Source organism: Oncorhynchus mykiss, chromosome 4 (genome assembly GCF_013265735.2).
Source record: "Oncorhynchus mykiss isolate Arlee chromosome 4, USDA_OmykA_1.1, whole genome shotgun sequence".
In the NCBI taxonomy this organism is placed as follows: domain Eukaryota; kingdom Metazoa; phylum Chordata; class Actinopteri; order Salmoniformes; family Salmonidae; genus Oncorhynchus; species Oncorhynchus mykiss.
The window spans coordinates 3,233,973-3,254,883 of NC_048568.1; the positions used below are offsets into that span (position 1 = coordinate 3,233,973).

The 20,911-nt window shown below is 40.6% G+C and overlaps 1 protein-coding gene across 2 annotated transcripts in view; it reads left to right on the forward strand.

Annotated features, from left to right (window-relative positions):
- The window catches only part of negr1 (neuronal growth regulator 1), a 400,053-nt gene that overhangs the window by 58,647 nt on the left and 320,495 nt on the right, over positions 1–20,911 (forward strand). The window lies entirely within an intron of this gene.

Sequence of the window (20,911 nt, forward strand, 5' to 3'; positions counted from 1 at the left end):
TGAGTCACATTTTATCAAACAATCTGGTTGCCTCTGCCAGGAGGCTGAAACTTGGCGGCAAGTGGATATTCCAGCGAGAACAATAACCCATAGCACACATCAAAATATACAAAAACATGCTTAATTGGCCACAATATCAACATTTTACACAGGCCATCTGTCTCTGGTCTTGAAACCTATTGAAAACCTGTGGTTTGAATTGAAGAGGGCAGTCCATAATAGCAGACAAAGGATATCAAGGACCTGGAAGGATTCTGTATGGGTGAATGGTTTAAGATCCCTCCCAATGTGTTCTCCAACTCATACATTTCAGAAAAAGGCTCAGTGTAATTTTCCTTGCAAGGTGATGTATTGAAAATAGGGGTGTCAAACATTTTAAATCATTACCTTTTTAAGAACAAAAATATTACACTGAACAAAAATATAAACCCAAAATGTAGGGTTTGGCCCATGTTTTATGAGCTGAAATAAAAGATGCGAGAAATGTTCCATATGACCAAATAGTTTATTTCTCAAAAATGTTGTGCTCCAATTTGTTTACAACCCCTGTTATTGAACACTTCTCTTTTGACAATATAAACCATCCAACTGACAGGTGTGGCATATCAAGAAGCTGATTAAACAGCATGATCATTAAACAGGTGCACCTTGTGCTGGGGTCCATAAAATATGCAGTTGTGTGAACACAATGCCACAGATGTCTCAAGTTTTGATGGAGCGTGCAGTTGGCATGCTGCATGTCAGAATGTCCACCAGAGCTGTTGCCAGAGAATTTAATGTTAATTTCTTTACCATAAGCCGCATCCAAAGTTGTTTACAAGAAATTGGCAGTATGTCCAACCGGCCTCACAACTGCAGACAACATGTAACCAGGCCAGGCCAGGCCAGGACCTCCACACCCGGCTTCTTCACCTGCGTGATCATCTGAGACGAGCCACCCGGAAAGCTGATGAAACTGTGGGCTTGCACACAGTAATATCTTTAATTCTTGCATGTTGCATTTATATTTTATGCCAGTGTACTTGTTAAACAAAATCTCTTTCTCTGAGCAGTTGTATTAAATAATATAATTTCCCAATTTTCTTCATGATACAATAAAGCTCAGTATTTTAATTATTTATTTTATTCTGTCATTTTTACGTATCTTTATCAACGGTATCAGCCATTTTAGACCCCACATGAACTGTGCTAATTTGAGTTTGCCTGGCACAATGGAATCAACCCCAAAATGCAAATTCTCAAAGTATTTGACAAATCTATTCACCCCAAAAAGACAGTGGCCGTGTCCGCAATCTGACTTGCTAATCGTACTACACACTATTTGCTAATTGTACTACACAGTAATTGCTAATCGTACTACACACTATTTAGAACGTAATATAGTATCAGAATTCTAGGTTCATCCTACTGCAAATGCGTCATGCTCAATTACGTTGATTTCCACCATTAATTCATTTTGGTACTGTGCTTCCCCTCATCAGCTTATGGTAAAGAAATTAACATACAGTACACATGTGGGTTCGAAATACGATTCTCTTTCGTAATCGTGTGTAGAAAATTCTACCAGATGAAAAGTAAAAATGAGTATGACATCCTGGCATTTTAAAGCCTACTAAATTTGAGAAATTTCACATTCTATGAAACTTAATGTTGTCGCATACCCAAAATTCCTGCTATTTAGAACGCAAGTACGAGTATTCGAATACGGCCAGTGGCTTGGACTTCTTTTTGGGGGGATTTTCTTTTTTGTGCAACCTGCGTCATTTTACGAACACAGTACAAGAATACCTGACAAGTTTACAAGATTTAAAATACATTTGCATGAGGTCTGGATGGCATCATCTGGTTTGCATCTTGGGATTTAAACTTTACTAACCTTTTATTATGAATTATGAATAAAGTTGAATTTGTTTTACATTTCCTTTCAAGTAACCTTGTTTGAGACCTGCAGACTTGCATTAGCTCCAGAACCTAATGCCCAGGTTTTAGCTCAGCAGGCTAACAAAGTCTTATGGTGCACAGGAGACCTGTTTGGAACTCAACCAGTTAGTATCACCAGAATCCACCCGACTCACTCTCACCAGATATAATAAAAAGGGTAATGTGAACCAGACTTTTATTATTGTAATAAGAATTTCTAGGTGAACAAAAAGAGCAGTTTTATGTAAAATCAATCAAAAATCTGGTTTATTACAAGTTGCAACATGGAAACACCTCCAGGACAGGTCCTTTATATCCTTATTAGACAGCACCAGGAGTCTAACAAAAAGGCAGTGGCTGTGTCCGAAGTCTTTCCTACTACTTACTTAAACTGCGTACCGTGTTCTAATTGTACTTCAGAAAGAAAACACCACCTGTAAGATAACCATTTATTAGAAAAGATAGCAATTCATGTTTTGGCATTATGGCTTTGCCTCTTCAGGGTAGCTCACTGCCAGAGCAAAGCGTCAGATGAAGATGATAATATTAAGTGCATTTGGAAAGTATTCAGAGCCCTTCCATTTTCCACATTTTGTTACATTACATTATTCTAAAATAGATTAAATACATTTTTGAAAATGTATTAAAAATAAACACCAGAAATGTCGTATTTACATAAGTATTCAGACCCTTTGCTCTGGTTCTTGAAATTGGAGCTCAGGTGCATTCTGTTTCCATTGATCATCCTTGATATGTTTCTTCAACTTGATTGGAGACCAAAAAAAAGTAAAGTTCTAAATACTTTCCGAATACACTGTAACTACAGGCAGTGATCACGATATGCTATATCAAATTCCCCAAATCACCAGGACCACAGCCAGTCGGTTAACTATGTGTACGGCAGAAAGTGCTGTTTAAGAGCTCTCAATAGACCAGCGAAGGTAATTCTACCATACATTCATGACTACTAGGCCTATGTGTGAATAATATGTGTATAGTATGAGCTAATGCAGTCGTATTTCACATATGACGTACCGCCGGGTACACTCGATGAGGCAAGATGGGCGGTCATCTTGGTACATGGGAGAAAAAAAAAACCTATCTATCAAGGCAACCGTAAGTAGTATGAACCTGCTCTAGTGACACGGTGCTGGGTGCCCTTGCTGAGGCAAGATGAGCTGTGATCTTGGCACATGAGAATATTCTAACTATGAGCCCAGCCAACCACCTGCAAAATAGATGCACCGCCGGGTGCCAGCCAACCACCTGAGCTAACAATGTTATGTACTGTATCAGATGCGATGCAAAACAGAAGCAACATAATTACTGGACCAAAAGGCTGACACATTCAAGATCATATTAGGAATTACTGCAGGAATACATGTAGGCTCCACACTCTTTTAGAGTGTGACATCGTAGACAGAATAGGATTATGGCCCATAATCTTGTGGGTCAAGCCGTGACCAATGATAAACAGTGCCGATACAAGAGTGGGCGGCCCATAGCTGAGAGCTGGCCCACAGCACAGCCGAAGGAACCAGATCCGTGAGGAGTTCCAGGATCTTGCCACTGGTTGCGAACATCGGTGTTGAACAGGGGTTAGCCAGGTGCTCAGCATGCAGGTAGCGTAACATGAAAGAGAGGACACGGTTCCTATGACGCCTAATTCTTCATAGGAATGTATATATCATACAAGATTAAAGGGATGGAACATTTAGTGCAGTTCAGACTAAAGAACCCATAAAAGACATCAAACAGACCGCCTCTAGCAAAGGTTAATGGAAACTCACCACCATCGCCTTAAGTGAACTCAAACTTGTGCTACTGAGAGAGGAGCGCTACTCCTGATATGCATGTTGGTTGCTTTCCATAGACCACGAAGAGTAGGCGACAGATGGACTCCTGAGTGAACTGCATCCCGAAGGGTCCTGAGATAAACTGAAAAATCAGCTATCAGACCATGATAAGAAAGGCTGCCTTTGCCTACCTGAAATTGGGAATAGAAAATGCATACATGATTATAAAACAGAATACATCGTACAGATAGAAGAGCAGACAATGAATTCTGCAGAGCACACAGCTCAGCCATGACATACCATCACATAGCATATACAACGTAGAGTATACTATCAACCCCTCAAAACCGCAACTAACATGGTAGCTACATAGAACCACCTGTGCTATCCAAAGCCTAATGTCACTACAGAAACTGCTCGGCAGTGGCTGAATATCTGCAGCATGCACTTCACGGTGAAAGTGACATGATCATCTAAAACCTAGACCTTCAATATAGTCTTCCTGAGCTGAAGTTTATGTCTAACAATATGCCGGTAAACCAAGAGCGTAGATGGATGACCTGAACAAAAATAATATAATAATAATAGATCATTAAATAATAGACCCCTGTAGATGACTAGAATAAGCTTGCATATAAGTGTGTCTGAAATAAGCTCTCTAACAGAACGTTACCATAGAGGAAATTAACGCATGATTGCGAACATACCCATGTGGGTATGCTGGTCATCTATGAACATTTGAACATCTTGGCCATGTTCTGTTATACTCTCCACCCGGCACAGCCAGAAGAGGACTGGCCACCCCTCATAGCCTGGTTCCTCTCTAGGTTTCTTCCTAGGTTCTGACCTTTCTATGGAGTTTTTCCTAGCTGCCGTGCTTCTACACCTGCATTGCTTGATGTTTGGGGTTTTAGGCTGGGTGTCAGCACTTTGTGACATCAGCTGATGTAAGAAGGGCTTTTTAATGCTTTTGATTGATAGATTGAAGCCTACAGCTTGCTAGGTAAAGCTAGCATCACCAGCCAATCCAACTCGACAGGAAGCAATAGCGAGCCTTGATTGGTTATCGCACTGCATTGCATCAACCAATCCACATAATTAAAACAAAATTAGATGTAGCGAGAGGAGAGCATGCTAAAGACAATCAGAAAGAATGTGTCTTTAACCCTGATTGATAATATACTTTATTTTGAACAAAAGCCTGGAATGAGAAAGTCACTCAGCTCTATGCTGTTCCGGCTTCTGTTCCCTATTTGAGTGTTCGTTTAATATCCTATTGATTCTGTGATCACCAAGCCTCATGCAACAGCAAAATGTTGGACGAAGCAATTTCACAAATCCGTCTGTTTTTAAAGTTTGTAGCCAAATACATTTAAACTCAGTTTTTCACAATTCCTGACATTTAATGCTAGTCCCTGTTTTAGGTCAGTTAGGATCACCACTTTATTTTAAGAATGTGAAATGTCAAGAAAATAATTTATTTCAGCTTTTCTTTCATCAAATTCCCAGTGGGTCAAAGTTTAAATACACTCAATTAGTATTTGGTGGCATTGCCTTTAAATTGTTTAACTTGGGTCAAACGTTTCTGGTAGCCTTCCACAAGCTTCCCACAATAAGCTGGGTGAATTTTGGCCCATTCCTCCTGACAGAGCTGGTGTAACTGAGTCCGTTTTTAGGCCTCCTTGCTAGCACACGCTTTTTCAGTTCTTCCCACGAATTGTCTTTAGGATGAGGTCAGGGCTTTGTGATGGCCACTCCAATACCTTTACTTTGTTGTCCTAAAGCCGTTTTTTCACAACTTTGGAAGTATGCTTGGGGTCATTGTCCATTTGGAAGACTCATTTGCGACCAAGATGTAACTTCCAGACTGATGTCTTGAGATGTTGCTTCAATATATCCACATAATTTCATCTAATTTGTGAAGTGCACCAGTCCCTCCTGCAGCAAAGCACCCCCACAACATGATGCTGCCACCACCGTGCTTAACGGTTGAGATGGTGTTCTTCGGCTTGCAAGCCTCCCCCTTCTTCCTCCAAACATAACGATAGTCTTTATGGCCAAGCAGTTCTATTTTTGTTTCAGACCAGAGGACATTTCTCCAAAAAGTACGATCTTTGTCCCCATGTGCAGTTGCAAACCGTAGTCTGGCTTTTTATGGTGGTTTTGGAGCAGTGGCTTCTTCCTTGCTGAGCGGCCTTTCAGGTTATGTCAATATAGGACTCGTTTTACTGTGCATATAGATAATTTTGCACCTGTTTCCTCCAGCATCTTCACAAGGTCCTTTGCTGTTGTTCTGGGATTGATTTGCACTTTTCGCACCAAAGTACGTTAATCTCTAGGAGACAGAACGCGTCTCCTTCCTGAGCGTATATGACGGCTGCGTGGTCCCATGGTATTTATACTTGCGCACTGTTGTTTATACAGATGAACGTGTTACCTTCTGGAGGTCTTGGCTGATTTATTTTGACTTTCCCAATGATGTCAAGCAAAGAGTCACGGAGTTTGAAGGTAGGACTTGAAATACATCCACAGGTACACCTCCAATTGACTCAAATTTGGTCAATCAGTCAATTAGCCTATCAATGACATCATTTTCTGGAATTTTCCAAGCTGTTTAAAGGCACTGTCAACTTAGTATATGTAAACTTCTGACCCACTGGAATTGTGATACAGTGAAATAATCTGTCTGTAAGCAATTGTTGGAAAAATTACTTGTCATGCACAAAGTAGATGTCCTAACCGACTTGACAAAACTATAGTTTGTTAACAAGAAATTTGTGGAGTGTTGGAAAAACAAGTTTTAATGACTCCAACCTAAGTGTATGTAAACTTCTGACTACAACTGTATATCATGTTATTTAAAGTTATCCCTTTGGAGCACATGCAAACGTGATTTGTAGTTGTTGAACACGAGTGACAAAATGTATTACAATTGAATTTGAATGAACTGAATGATGAGGATGAAGAAGAAGAGTGATTGAATTTAGAACAATAGTGTTAGAGCAATTCTAACTCTGTCCTGCGCGCACACACAAAAATGTAGACTTTTTTTTCTACTTTGTCAGAAGAAGCTGTAACTGGACCATAGTTTATTACTTAGTAAAACTGTAGTCACACTAAGGTTTTTATTTTAAAAGAAAGTAAAAATGGTTATATTCCATTATAGTCTTAAAATATACAGTATGTGTTGACTGAATGTATACAAGTGATGTCTGCTAAACTGACAAGTTGATGGCGAAGCCATGAAGCCTCCCCTACTAAGGACAACATAAAAAAAGGTTTCTCTTATTTTCAAGACCTGAGTTATGTAATGTAGGTGTTTTATTTATTACATTTACTTGTGGAATGTTACCAAATAGATAACAACAATAGAAATAATAATCTGGTGGCATTGGTAGTCAGGCAGAGAATGGAGTGAAAGTGCACTATACTGTAAGTATGCAACAACGCTGTGGGCCAGGTGGAAATGGTTTAGCAGCCTTTCCAATAAATTGGAATACAAAAGAAGCCATCCACCCTTGATGGGCTATCAGCAACAATACAATAGGCTACTCCTGAAACGGATTATACTTAGTCAGCTAGCCATTTGTAGCCGGCTATTGACTGACAACAGTTGTTAGTAGAGTAGCAATATGGTTAATCCCCACAATCAATGTCACCCCTGCAGCAGCCAAATATGCATCATAAGCCTATTAAACAACACAAACGAGGTTCAAACACAGCTAGCGAGCATTCGCAAAGAAAGTTCATATCAGAAACAGCAAGCATAGAAGTACGGCAGCAAGAGACACGCGTGACATCCGGCATTGAGGAAGCATGTGTAAAACTGGTCAACTAAATAGACCGCATGTGTGCATCCGATTGGTGCAATAATCAGCTGTTGCAATAAGCTGACGCCACCACAGTCGGGTTTCACTTCTGAACTGGCTACACTTAATACATACTATGTAGAACTTAAATATATGGGCCTCCCGAGTGGCGTAGTGGTCTAAGGCACTGCATCGCAGTGCTTTAGGCATCACAACAGACCGGGTTCAATCCCGGGCTGTGTCAGAGCTGGCCGTGACTGGGAGAACCATGAGGTGGCGCAAAATTGGCCCAGCATCGTTCGGGTTAGGGGAGGGCTTGGCCGGCTGGGATTTCCTTGTCCCATCGCGCTCTAGCGACTCCTTGTGGTGGGCCAGGCTGATCTCGGTCGCCAGCTGGACGGCGTTTTCTCCGAAACTTTGGCTTCAAGGTTAATTTCTTATGGGCAGCAGGTGGGACGGTAGCATCCCACCTGGCCAACATCCTGTGAAATTGCAGAGCGCGAAATTCAAACTACAGAATTATAAATATTTAAATAATCACAAGTATCAATATAAAGCTTAACTTCTTGTTAATCCCAGATTTCAGTGTCAGATTGTCAGCGTGTCAGATTTCAAAAAGGCTTTACGCCCCGCCACGCATACAAAACCATGAAAAACATTTTCAACCAGGTAGGTGCACCACAAAAGTCAGAAATAGCGATATAATAAATGCCTTATAATCTTCTTCTGTTGGCACTCAAAGGTCCCAGATACATCACAAATGGTCCTTTTGTTTGATAATGTTCTTCTTTATATCCATAAAAACTCTGTTTAGCTGGCGCGCTTCAGTCAAAAATCCACCCAGTTTCCCTCCATTAAAATGCATACAAAATGAAACCCAAACATTACTAATAAACTTTTCCAAACAAGTCAAACAACGTTTATAATCAAACCTTACGTACCCTAATACTTAAATAAACTATTAGACGGAGAATCGTTATTGTCTTTCCGGAGAAAAATACCAAAGCACGTGCTCTTTTCCACCCGCTTGGAAACACTACAGCCAAAATGGGAGCCACCTAGAAAAACGAGCATTTCTGGCTCATTTTTCCCAAAACCAGCATGAAACTCTTTCTAAACTGTTGACATCTAGTGGAAGCCCTAGGAACTGCAATCTGGGAGGATTTTGCCTTATAAAAGTACAGCCTTTTGAGAACAGTTGTAGGCTGAATAAAATAAAAAAAAATTGGGATGGTTTGTCCTCGGGGTTTCGCCTGCCAAAACAGTTCTGTTTTCTCACAGATTTAATTTTAACAGTTTTAGAAACTTTAGAGTGTTTTCTTTCCAAATCTATCAATATGCATATCCTTCCTTCTGGGCCTGCGTAACAGGCAGTTTAATTTGGGCACGCTTTTCATCCGGATATCAAAATTCTGCCCCCTACCCAAGAGAGGTTAAGCAAGAGATGTGTCAAGAAGCGGTGCGGCTTGGCAGGGTTGTGTTTCGGAACATGCATGGCTCTCGACCTTCCCGTCTCCCGAGTCCGTATGGGAGTTGCAGCGATGGAAAAAGACTAACTACCAATTGGATATCACGAAATTGGGGAGAAAAAGAGGTAAATAAAAATTACTTAAATATAAACATACTACTCATCCATATTGAGAAGGCATCATTAAATGCACAATTGGGAACGGGGGATACCTAGTCAGTTGTACAATTGAATGCATACAACTGAAATGTGTCTTCTGCATTTAACCCAACCCCTCTGAATCAGAGAGATGCAGAGAACTACAGTGGGTTCACTGCTTTGCTCAGTGACAGAACTGCATACTTATTTTTAGTTGTCAGCTCAGAGATTCAATCCAGCAATCTTTTGGTTACTTAACACTCTTACTAACCAGGCTCCCTGCCGCAATTTTACTTGTTCCCCGCCATTTGTTCATTTTTGTATGATTATGAGCTGTTTTTGAACGTGTGTGTGTGTGTGTGTGTGTGTGTGTGTGTGTGAAACGATTATCTTCCTTAATAGTTTGCAGCCAATTCTACTAGATGAAAATCCAAAATGAGTATGACATCCTGGCATTTAATGTACACTCTATTTTTTTTTTAAATTTCACATACTATAAAACAAAAGACATTTGCATACTCAAACATCCTACTATTTAGGACAGTATGGATATTCGGACACTGCCAGTGCCTTTGTCAGCTGCTATATAATCACACAGTGTTCACAGAATGTAATCAATACAATACAATAGTGCATAATCAGTGTGCCCTCGGTCCTTGTACCTCCAGTCTGGCATCAATCACTGTCAACAGATATGAGAATAAGCCATAGCATTCAGTGTCAAGTCTAGTGACCATCAACACGCACCAGTGTCACAAATAGAATGCTGGAAATCATGTGTTTACAGAAAGGGAACATTTCTAAATATGCTAAACATTGTGTTAATTACTCTAAAATGAATATGAACTTTAGTGATCTTAAATTTCCTCATTACCATTATTTAAATGTCATATAATGATGTTGAATACATGTGTTATGAATGATACGGCAGCATGCGTAAAGGTTTCATGACTGGTTTCATAAATATGTCATGAATGCCTTATACAGTATATACCCCTTTATAGTAAAGTGTAACTTTTTTTGTACTGTAAAAACCTAGTAGCTTATTTGTACTTCTGGACTGTTTAATTACCAGTACAGAGCTGCATCCATGTCAGGTGACTACGCCATCAGAGCAGCTGAACATTGTATGCTGGAAGCATCGGTTTGTTATTTTTGACTAAAACATACCCATATTCTTTAAATATAAATACCGAACTTGTTTTTGTGTGGATTCTGCGGCACATTTAGCTTTTAACAGCTAGGACCGCTATTTCTTGTCTCGGAATCCTGCTTAACAGACAGATTGAAGTCTGCTTAACAGAGCTGTTATGCTGCTAGCCATCAAGCTAACGAAGTTAGACCCAGATGAGTTTTGCAATGGAGCCCTATTTGTCTGGAGAAATAAATAAACGGTTCCAGCTCTGTTTGAGCTGTATGTACTACGCTTTGTTTCGGGACAAACCAGATCCAATGCAGAAATTGTTTGCTTGACGAGGATTATAGGCTTGAGGTGGCTTCCTTGATCACGCAGGTCGCCAGCCTATGTAAGAAACTGGGGAAAACTCAAGAGTGGAATGTTTACCTTTTCTACTCCGGTGGATGGACGGCGTTCACGCTTGCTGGATGCATCTCCGCCTTGTCGTTATCCAACTGGCTGGTGTTGCCCGGAGCTACCCCATCTGATAGTGGAGTTGAAGCTACACAACAAGAGGAGCATGGCAATCATCAATGGTCACATGTCATGACCCGTGGAAGCCAAAGACAGTGGTCTCCCGTAAAGCAGTCTACACTCCCAACGAGAGGCCCGGAGCGTATACAAACAACAAATAGTTTCGTCTTCCTGCACCTTATTTGCTGGGGGTACCCGTGTCTGCGGCCGCAGTCCCTACTCCTATGATTTTGACGTTGGCAACCTTCTTTCCCTGCTCTGGATCGAGCAGGGCTTCTTCATCTTTTTAGAGGCCATGCGCCGGGAGCAACGGGCTAAAGTTATCCTGCCTATCGGGCCGTCCATAAAGGGATCTCCAAATCCTGTGAAGCTTGGGGGTGGGCGGATTTCCTCGTCCTTCTTGCCAGCTGTGATTTTGGAATTGTAAGAAATGTGACCGTTCCTGGTGAAAAAACAATGTCCTATCCCGGAGCTCGAGTATGGATTAATCATGCAGTAATCATGTGCCTATGAACCAGATTTATACTGTTAGCACTGAGGCAGTGGCCCTAGTAGGAATTCCACTGTTTGCAGCTCACCCTGCACTAACATAAATAACATGAGCATATCTACTTTTCCTAAGCTTCCCAGTAAAGGAATGAAGCATCCCGGAAGAAAAGTGCTCAAAATAGCCCACGTTGACATATGTAGCTCAACGAACAAGTTCATGAAAACAATAACCTACTAGTAATAGATGACATTCATATTCTAACTATCTCTGAAACTCACTAACTAGTACTTTTGATGATACAGTAGTAGCAGTAAAAATGTATATACATGTACAGAAAATACAGAAATGCCAATTGTGGAGGTGTTTATATTCAGAACCACATTCCTGTAAATCTCATGTTAAATACTGTTGAAGTAACATGGCTACAGGTTCATCTGTCTCCTCTAAAGTCAATTTTTGTGGAAAGCTGCTTTAGACCACCAAGTGCTAACAGTCAGTATCTGGATAACGTGTGAAATGCTTGATAATGTATGTGATATCAACAGAGAGGTATATTATCTGGGTGATTTAAATATTGACTGGCTTTCATCAAGGTGCCCACTCAAGAAAAAGCTTCAAACTGTAACCAGTGCCTGCAACCTGATTCAGGTTATCAGTCAACCAATCAGAGTAGTTACAAACAGCACAGGAATGAAATCGTCAACATGTATTGATCACATCTTTACTAATGCTGCAGAAATTAGCTTGAAAGCAGTATCCAGATCCATCGGACGTAGTGATCACAATATAGTAGTCGTATCTAGGAAAACCAAAGTTCCCAAGGCTGGGCCAAATATAGTGTATAAGAGGTCATACAAGATGTTTTGTAGTGATTCCTACGTTGTTGATGTAAAGAATATTTGTTGGTAAGTGGTGTGTAATGAGGAGCAAACAAACACTGCACTTGGGGGCTGTTTTTTTTTTTACTTCAGTTCGGCTTTTGACATTAGCGATCATAGTCTGCTGCTGGAAAAACGTATGTGTTATGGCTTTACACCCCCTGCTATATTGTGGATAAAGAGTTACCTGTCTAACAGAACTTAGAGGGTGTTGTTTAATGAAAGCCTCTCCAACATAGTCCCGTTACTTTTTTCAACCTTAAGCCATTGGCTTTGAGTGTCTATGTATGCGGATGACTCAACAGCCTTTGTTTCTCAAATGACTGCCTCGCCTGGTTCTTCAACTACTACTCAGACAGAGTTCAGTGTGTCAAATCGGAGGACCTGTTGTCCGGACCTCTGGCAGTCTCTATGGGGGTGCCACAGGGTTCAATTCTCAGGTCGACTCTTTTCTCTGTATATATTAATCATGTCGCTCCTGCTGCTGGTGATTCTCTGATCCACCTCTACGCAGATGACACCATTCTGTATACTTCTGGCCCTTCCAGATGAGCTTCAATGCCGTATAACACTCTTTCCATGGCCTTCAACTGCTCTTAAATGCTAGTAAAACTAAATGCATGCACTCCAACCAATCGCTACCCGCAACCGCCCGCCCGACTAGCGTCACTACTCTGGACGGTTCTGACATAGAATATGTGGACAACTACAAGTACCTAGGTGTCTGGATAGACTGTAAACTCTCCTTCTAGACTCACATTAAGCATCTCCAATCCAAAATTAAATCTAGTATCGGCTTTCTATTTCGCAACAAAGCCTCCTTCACTCATTTTTGCTAAACATACCCTTGTAAAACTGACTATCCTACCAATCCTTGACATCATTTACAAAATAGCCTCCAACACTCTACTCAGCAAATTGGATGCAGTCTATCACCGTGCCATCCGTTTTGTCACCAAAGCCCCATATACTACCCACCACTGCGACCTGTATGCTCTCGTTGCCTGGCCCTCGCTTCATACTCGTCGCCAAACCCACGGACTCCAGGTCATCTATAAGTCTTTGCTAGGTAAATCCCCGCCTTAACTCAGCTCACTTATCACCATAGCAACACCCACCCATAGTACACGCTCCAGCAGGTATATTTCGCTGGTCACCCCCAAAGCCTATTCTACCGTTGGGCGCCTTTCCTTCCAGTTCTCTGCTGCCAATGACTGGAACAAATTGCAAAAATCACTGGAGCTGGAGACTTGTCTCCCTCACTAACTTTAAGCATCAGATGTCAGAGCAGCTTACCGATCACTGCACCTGTACACAGCCCATCTATAAATAGCCCACCCAACTACCTCATCCCAATATTGTTATTTATTTTTGCTCTTTTGCACCCCTGTATCTCTACTTGCACATCATCATCTGCACATCTATCATTCCAGTGTTAATTTGCTAAATTGTAATTATTTTTGACACTTTGGCCTATTTATTGCCTTACCTTCCTAATCTTACTACATTTGCACACTATATATAGATTTTTCTATTGTGTTATTGGCTGTACATTTGTTTATCACGTGTGTAACTCTGTGTTGTAAATGAGGTCGCAGTTGTAAATGAGAACTTGTTCTTAACTGGCCTACCTGGTTAAATAAAAAAATAACACAATACACATCAACGACTGAAATGACTGCAACACTTAAAGAGCTGCAGTTTGTTTCAGAGTGGATAGCAAGGAATACATATTGATGCATTAGTAGTTAAGATGTGGAGAAGTCTGTCCAAAATAAAGCGCTACTCTGCCTTCTTAACAGCACTTTCAACAAGGTCAGGTCCTACAGGCCCCAGTTTTGTCTCACCTAGACTAGACTGTTCAGTCGTGTGGTCAGGTGCCACAAAAAGTGACTTAGGAAAATTACAATTACAATTTTTGCCCGTGGATGTACACAGAGAGCTAACATTAAAGTTAATTAATCTCTCCTGGCTCAAAGTGGAGGAGAGATTGATGTCATCACTACTTGTATTTGTGAGAATGTGTTGAATGTTGTCTTTTTGAACTACTGGCACACAGCTCAGACACCCATGCATACCCCACAAGACATGCCACCAGAGGTCTCTTCACAGTCCTCAAGTCCAGAACAGACTATGAGAGACTATGGCATTACTACATAGAGCCATGACTTCATTGAATTCTATTCCACATCAAGTAACTGATGCGAGCAAAAACATTTGATTTAAAATCAGTTAAAAATAAACCTTATGGAACAGCGGGGACTGTGAAGCAATGCAAACATAGGCACAGACGCATACACACACGATAACATACACACACGTACACATATATTTTGTATTGTTGACGTGTGGTAGTGGTGGAATAGGGGCATGAGGGCACACAGTGTGTTGTGAAATCTTTTAATGTTTTGTAATGTTTTTAAAATTGCCTTAATTTTGCTGGACCCCAGGAAGAGTAGCTCACCCTATTGGGGACCCATAATAAATACAAATACTACTACTAGTACTACCACTACTGCTACTGCTAGGTTGAATAAGTATGTCTCGGACTCATTAAACAATTTGTAAACAAATACTATTTTTAGCTAGATATTGCTAAGGCAGGTTCCATTTGAATTGTGAGATGCTAGTTCCCGAAACATTGCTAGGTCCTTGAACATTTTAACTTTCATATGCCTTAATTACAAATGTATATGGGATCCTTAAATGTAAATAAACATGTAAAATTATGAGCCTTGTTTTGCCAAGGAGCTATATAGGGAGAAGGACAGGATCCTTCCTGGCTAGCCATTATTGGCTGAGATAATGGAGGAGTTGATCATGCTGGCGATTGGTCTGCATTTACATGTGAATTCTTAAAGAGATGATTGGGTCTATGGCTTAAGTATGTGTGAACGATGCTGAATGGGTGAAAATGAAGTAGAGCTCTATAGCGCTTAACAAAATCTCTCAAGGACATTTCTCCTACTTGTCTCTTGGGATAACACGTTTAGCAACTTTTAATGCAGCATAACATTCCCATGCTTCCTCCAGTAAAAGTGTATGATTAAGGCCTACCATTTTAGAGCACTGAGTCAGAATTGTTTTTTTTTTATGCTAAAAAAAGCATTTGGGATTTTTTTTGGGAGATAAGCGCCCATTGGGACAGGCCATCACAATTATATCCATAGTTGCAATACATGAGGTAGGAATTTCCTCCTGTTTTACAAAGCTTTCTCTAGTTGATGTCATATCCATTGTGGGGTGAGGTGAACAGTTTGAGTAGGTGTAATGTGTGGACTTATCAACGTTTTGTGAGCGATTTTAGTCTAAATATACTAAGTAGGCATGTTAATGTGAAGGTCTCTTTGGCCTGGCATCACATATTAAGTGTAATTGCCAGTTAAACCCTCAGTAATTCACACTATTGCATGCATACAAAAAACAATGTTGTCCAGCTGTCATATGACTATGTGAAAATCACTTTGAGTGAGCAATTAGCATACTTTGCCAACCATTTACTTCTTGTTTTGATTTATTTAATAGTGGTTTCCAAATCAGATATTGTAGTGAATTCCACTGGGACTTGAAACTGGGTACCGACTGCCAGTCCAGCACCTTAATCAATACACCAAGAGGTCAGAACCTCTTTATGAGATCACTAGATGTTTTACTAAACCATTCTGTAACCTTGCAACTCACAAGCTTGTACCAATGGAACATGCTTTTGATGGGCCTCTCAGCAGCACCATCCCATTTCTGAAACAATGTTGCATGTTTAGGGGGACTCAAACCCAAGTCTGTTCAACTGTCAGTACACTTTAGCCATTATGTCAATAGGTCCAAATCTAGGTCGGAACCAAATACTAATGGATTCCACAATGGGAAAGTATAAAGCACACTGTTTATTATAATTTATTTTATTGTTTGACTTATGACTAACATATAGAGTGCAGGTACCAACAACCTGAAAATACTTTTTCTAGGTCGCAATTCACAGTACATAAATTGGTCAATATGAACGAATGATTTAAGCACCACCAAGTGATTTCCATTTTGTGTGATCAGCCGTTGCACAACTCGGCGCTATTTTGCTACTTCAGCTGTGTAAATGATTTCTGAGATACTTAAAACATGTTCAGCACACTTAATAATAAGGGTGTGAATCAAAATCAAGTCGAATCACATTTTATTCATCACATACACAGTTTACAGCAGTTATAAAAGGTGCATCAAAATGCTTATGTGCTAGCTCCCTCAACAATGCACTACATTAATCAATAACAATGGGAAGCTAACATATAGCTTCAAACATTATAAAGAGGCATTCCTTTGTATAGATAAAAACTGGAATAAGAATAATTTACACTATGTAAGTGTATCAGGTTAAGTATCCCAATACTCGATATCATCACGATACTCGATACCGAAACGATACCACAGCAAAGAAAGAGGGCATATTAGCCAAGGTCACACAATGGCCTTTGATCCAGACAGTTATTTTTTGTTTAATATCATTACATTTAAAAGTGTTGTTCATTTTTCAGAGACAGCCCTGTATGCATTAATGTACAATTATACAATCATACGATCAATTTGACTTTGTTTTTACCTATCTAACTTCATAACAACATAATGTTATTCATTTATTTGAATAGTAATTCTCTATTGATTTGGTAGTTATTGCACTGATCAATAACATTTGCATAGAAGAAGTGATCTCTTTTTTTAAAGTGTGCCCTGTCTCTTTAACACCTAATGACGTCATTCCCACACACAATGAGAGAGAAAGGAGAGCTGTGACTGAGGTGAGGGAGACAAAGTGAATGAATAACTTTTTTGGCAATGACTAGGGTTTTTGGCGACAATCAGCATATTTTCTGTTTTGGTCATACGGTAGTGAATTGATGCTAGCTTCAGCTGTGAGCTAGCAAGGAAAGTTAGCCTACAAAGCTGGAAGCTACCAGTATCTTCTTGCATTGTAAAGAGTTCTAGTCTATAGTGGACATTGTTTTGCAAACAGTAAACAGTTACAACACTTCTACATATCATGTTGTATTATTCATTGTGTTAGCTCCCCACTCATGCTGCACAGAAGTTAACATGATGCAGCCCAGACTCCCAGTGAGTGCAATTTTTCCTCAGGACATGCTAAGTGGAGCAGGCACGGTGCATGCGTGCTATAAAGGGACATCTGCTGCGCTGATAGACAGACTTGATCCTCTCTCCATCAGTAGACGACGCCAGACACATTTGATAGTATCGAACCATTTTTTTATGTTCTAGTATCGAAATACTACTGAAGTTTTGGTATACTGTGCAACACTACTGTAAGCTTACATAAATGGTTTTAGAAAAACCGCTAATCAACTCACAGACATGTCTGGGTAGCTACTCCCACAGTAGCTACCTGCTCCTCTGAAGTTTGGGGCTTAAAACCAAGATGAGAGCCAGAAATTATTTCAAAGGGCATCTGTAGGTAGACGCTCCTTCCACGATCTATATTCCAGATGATGGTTATCTCCTGGACACGTGACATGCCGAAGCACCCTCTCACCGTTTCCTCTGTCACTGAGGAGACAGTGACAGCACCTAATTATACAGTCTGGGTGCCCCGAGGCACTTCAACATTAAGAATTACTTAAGGATAAAAGCAGCAGATGAAAGGGGAGGAATAAAAGAAGAGAGAGGGCCAGGTAGAAAATGAAAGGAATTGCAAATGCAGTCAGGAAAGAAGGGATTACAAATCTAAGATTTTGAAGGGTTTAGAGAGAAAGAGAGAGACAGGGATTTGATGTGTGGTGCAGGGAAACTCCGCTAATGGTCTCTTTCTACTTGTTTCTATGTTGTAACCAGATTTAGAGCCACATTACCCATGTTTATTCAATGCAAACATTTTTACATAATACTCTTTGTGCTGTGGACCAATAGCAGCGATCAGAAGGCGCTTCAGTTCACTGTTGCAAATTCCCACCCAGAATTCGCACTCTTTGACCTTCAATGGAAATCGTGGAACATGGGCATTGTTTTTAGTAAAATGTCTCTGGTCGTATGACTTGCAAGGTCAGTGGTCCTGCAGTTGAGAACATTTCAGGAAAATTGAAGAACTGAATGGGAGTACTATTTCTACGAAGCCCTAAACGACACTGGGCTGTGTTTACTTTAAACCTCAGAGACGTAAATGGATTAATGATCCAAAGGTTGTCAGTTCAAATACAAGCCCACGGATACTGCTTATGTGTCCTTGGGGGAGGCACTTAATCTAAATGTAGTCAGTTAATATCCATCTTCATATTATACACAGTTGAAGTCGGAAGTTTACATACACTTAGGTTGGAGTCATTAAAACTAGTTTAGGACATCTAGTTTGTGCATGACACAATTAATTTTTCCACCAATTGTTTACAGACCGATAATTTCACTTATAACTCACTGTATCACAATTCCAGTGGGTCAGAAGTTTACATACACTAAGTTGACTGTGCCTTTAAACAGATTGGAAAATTCAAGAAAATGTTGTCATGGCTTTAGAAGCTTCTGATGTATTTCAAGGCCTACCTTCAAACCTAGTGCCTCTTTGCTTGACAGCATGGGAAAATCAAAAGAAATGAGCCAAGACCTGGTTCATTCCTAGGAGCAATTTCCAAATGCCTGAAGGTACCACATTCATCTGTACAAACAATAGTACGCAAGTATAAACACCATGGGACCACACAGCCGTCATACTGCTCAGGAAGGGGACACGTTCTGTCTCCTAGAGATGAGTGTACTTTGGTGCGAAAAGTGCAAATCAATCCCAGAACAACAGCAAAGGACCTTGTGAAGATGCTGGAGGAAACAGGTACAAAAGTATCTATATCCACAGTAAAAATGAGTCCTATATCGAGAGAACCTGAAAGGCTGCTCAGCAAGGAAGAAGCCACTGCTCCATAACCACCATAAAAAAGCCAGACTACGGTTTGCAAATGCACATGGGGACAAAGATTGTACTTTTTGGAGAAATGTCCTCTGGTCTGATAAAAAAAAAAAGAACTGTTTGGCCATAATGACCATCGTTATGTTTGGAGGAAAAAGGGGGAGTCTTGCAAGCCGAAAAACACCATCTCAACCGTGAAGCACGGTGGTGGCAGCATCATCTTGTGGGGGTGCTTTGCTGCAGGAAGGACTGGTGCAAATGGGTCTTCCAAATGGACTATGACCCCAAGCATACTTCCAAAGTTGTGGCAAAATGACTTGAACTGGCAGAACTGAAAAAGCGTGTGCGAGCAACGAGGCCTATGAGCCTGACTCAAATACACCAGCTCTGTCAGGAGGAATTGGCCAAATTTCACCCAACTTTTTTGGGAAGCTTGTGGAAGGCTACCTGAAACATTTGACCCAAGTTAAACAATTTAAAGGCAATGCTACCAAATCCTAATTGAGTGTATGTAAACTTCTGACCCACTGGGAATAAAAGCTGAAATAAATCATTCTCTCGACTATTATTCTGACATTTCACATTCTTAAAATAAAGTGGTGATCCTAACTGACCTAAGACAGGAAATTTTACTAGGATTAAATGTCAGGAATTGTGAAAAACTGAGTTTAAATGTATTTGGTTATGGTGTATTTAAACTTCCAAATGCAACTGTATATACCATAGGTTATGTAAGTCATTCTTGATAAATTCAGAGGAAAAAACATGTTAGCCCTGTGCTCTGGCCCCAAGACAAAGTTGAAGGAATATCAAGGGGCTCCTTCCTTTGTATTGTATTTCTCTTTTCTGTGGAGGACTCTCAGCTTCAAGTATTCTCTCAATATTTATGGGAAGAGCTGCCTGTCTTCTAGTGTACATCCCACCGAGTAACATGACCCGATGTAGTGTCCCACTGGGGTGAGGGGCCCACAGGCGATCCTTAATCAGGGGCACTAGCCACACTCCTCTGAGTGGGTGGTTTTGGTGGACCTCACAGTCCCTGTGAGAGTTTTTTAGGGTTGCCCAATTAGCAGTGAATAGTGTAGGGTGGTGAAAGTGCATCAGTAGGGACATGTGGGCCAGAGGAGGCGTGTCATCAATCATCACTCCAGCCCCTTGTTCGTTCAGCCCCGTCTTCCAGAGCTGGAGGAGGAAGGTAAGAGAAGGCCCAGATAATTAGGAAGGCCAGTGGATACAAAAGCAATCAGGTTAATTTCTGTTACCATGATATTGAGTTACGCATTCGGAAAGTATTCAGACTCCTTGACTTTTCCCACATTTTTTACATTACAGCCTTATTCTAAAATGGATTAAATAAAACAATTCCCTATAAAACAATAAAACAATCTACACACAATACCCCATAATTACAAAGCAATAACTGTTAATTTTTATTTTTGCGAATGTATAAAAAAACAGAAATGCCTTATTTGCATAAGTATTTAGACCCTTTGCTAGGAGACTTGAAATTGAGCTCAGGTGCACCCTGTTTCCATTGATCATCCTTGAGATGTTTCTACATCTATATAAGGTCTCACAGTTGACAATGCATGTCAGAGCAAAAACCAAGCTATGAGGTCGAAGGAATTGTCCGTAGAGCTCGGAGATGGGATTGTGTCGAGTCACAGATCTGGGGAAGGATACCAAAAAATGTCTGCAGCATTGACGGTTCCCAGGAACACAGTGGACTCCATCATTTTTAAATGGAAACAGTGGAACCACCAAGACTCTTCCTAGAGCTGGCCGCCTGGCCAAACTTAACCATCGGGGGAGAAGGGCCTTGGTCAGGGAGGTGACCAAGAACTCAATGGTCACTCTGACAGAGCT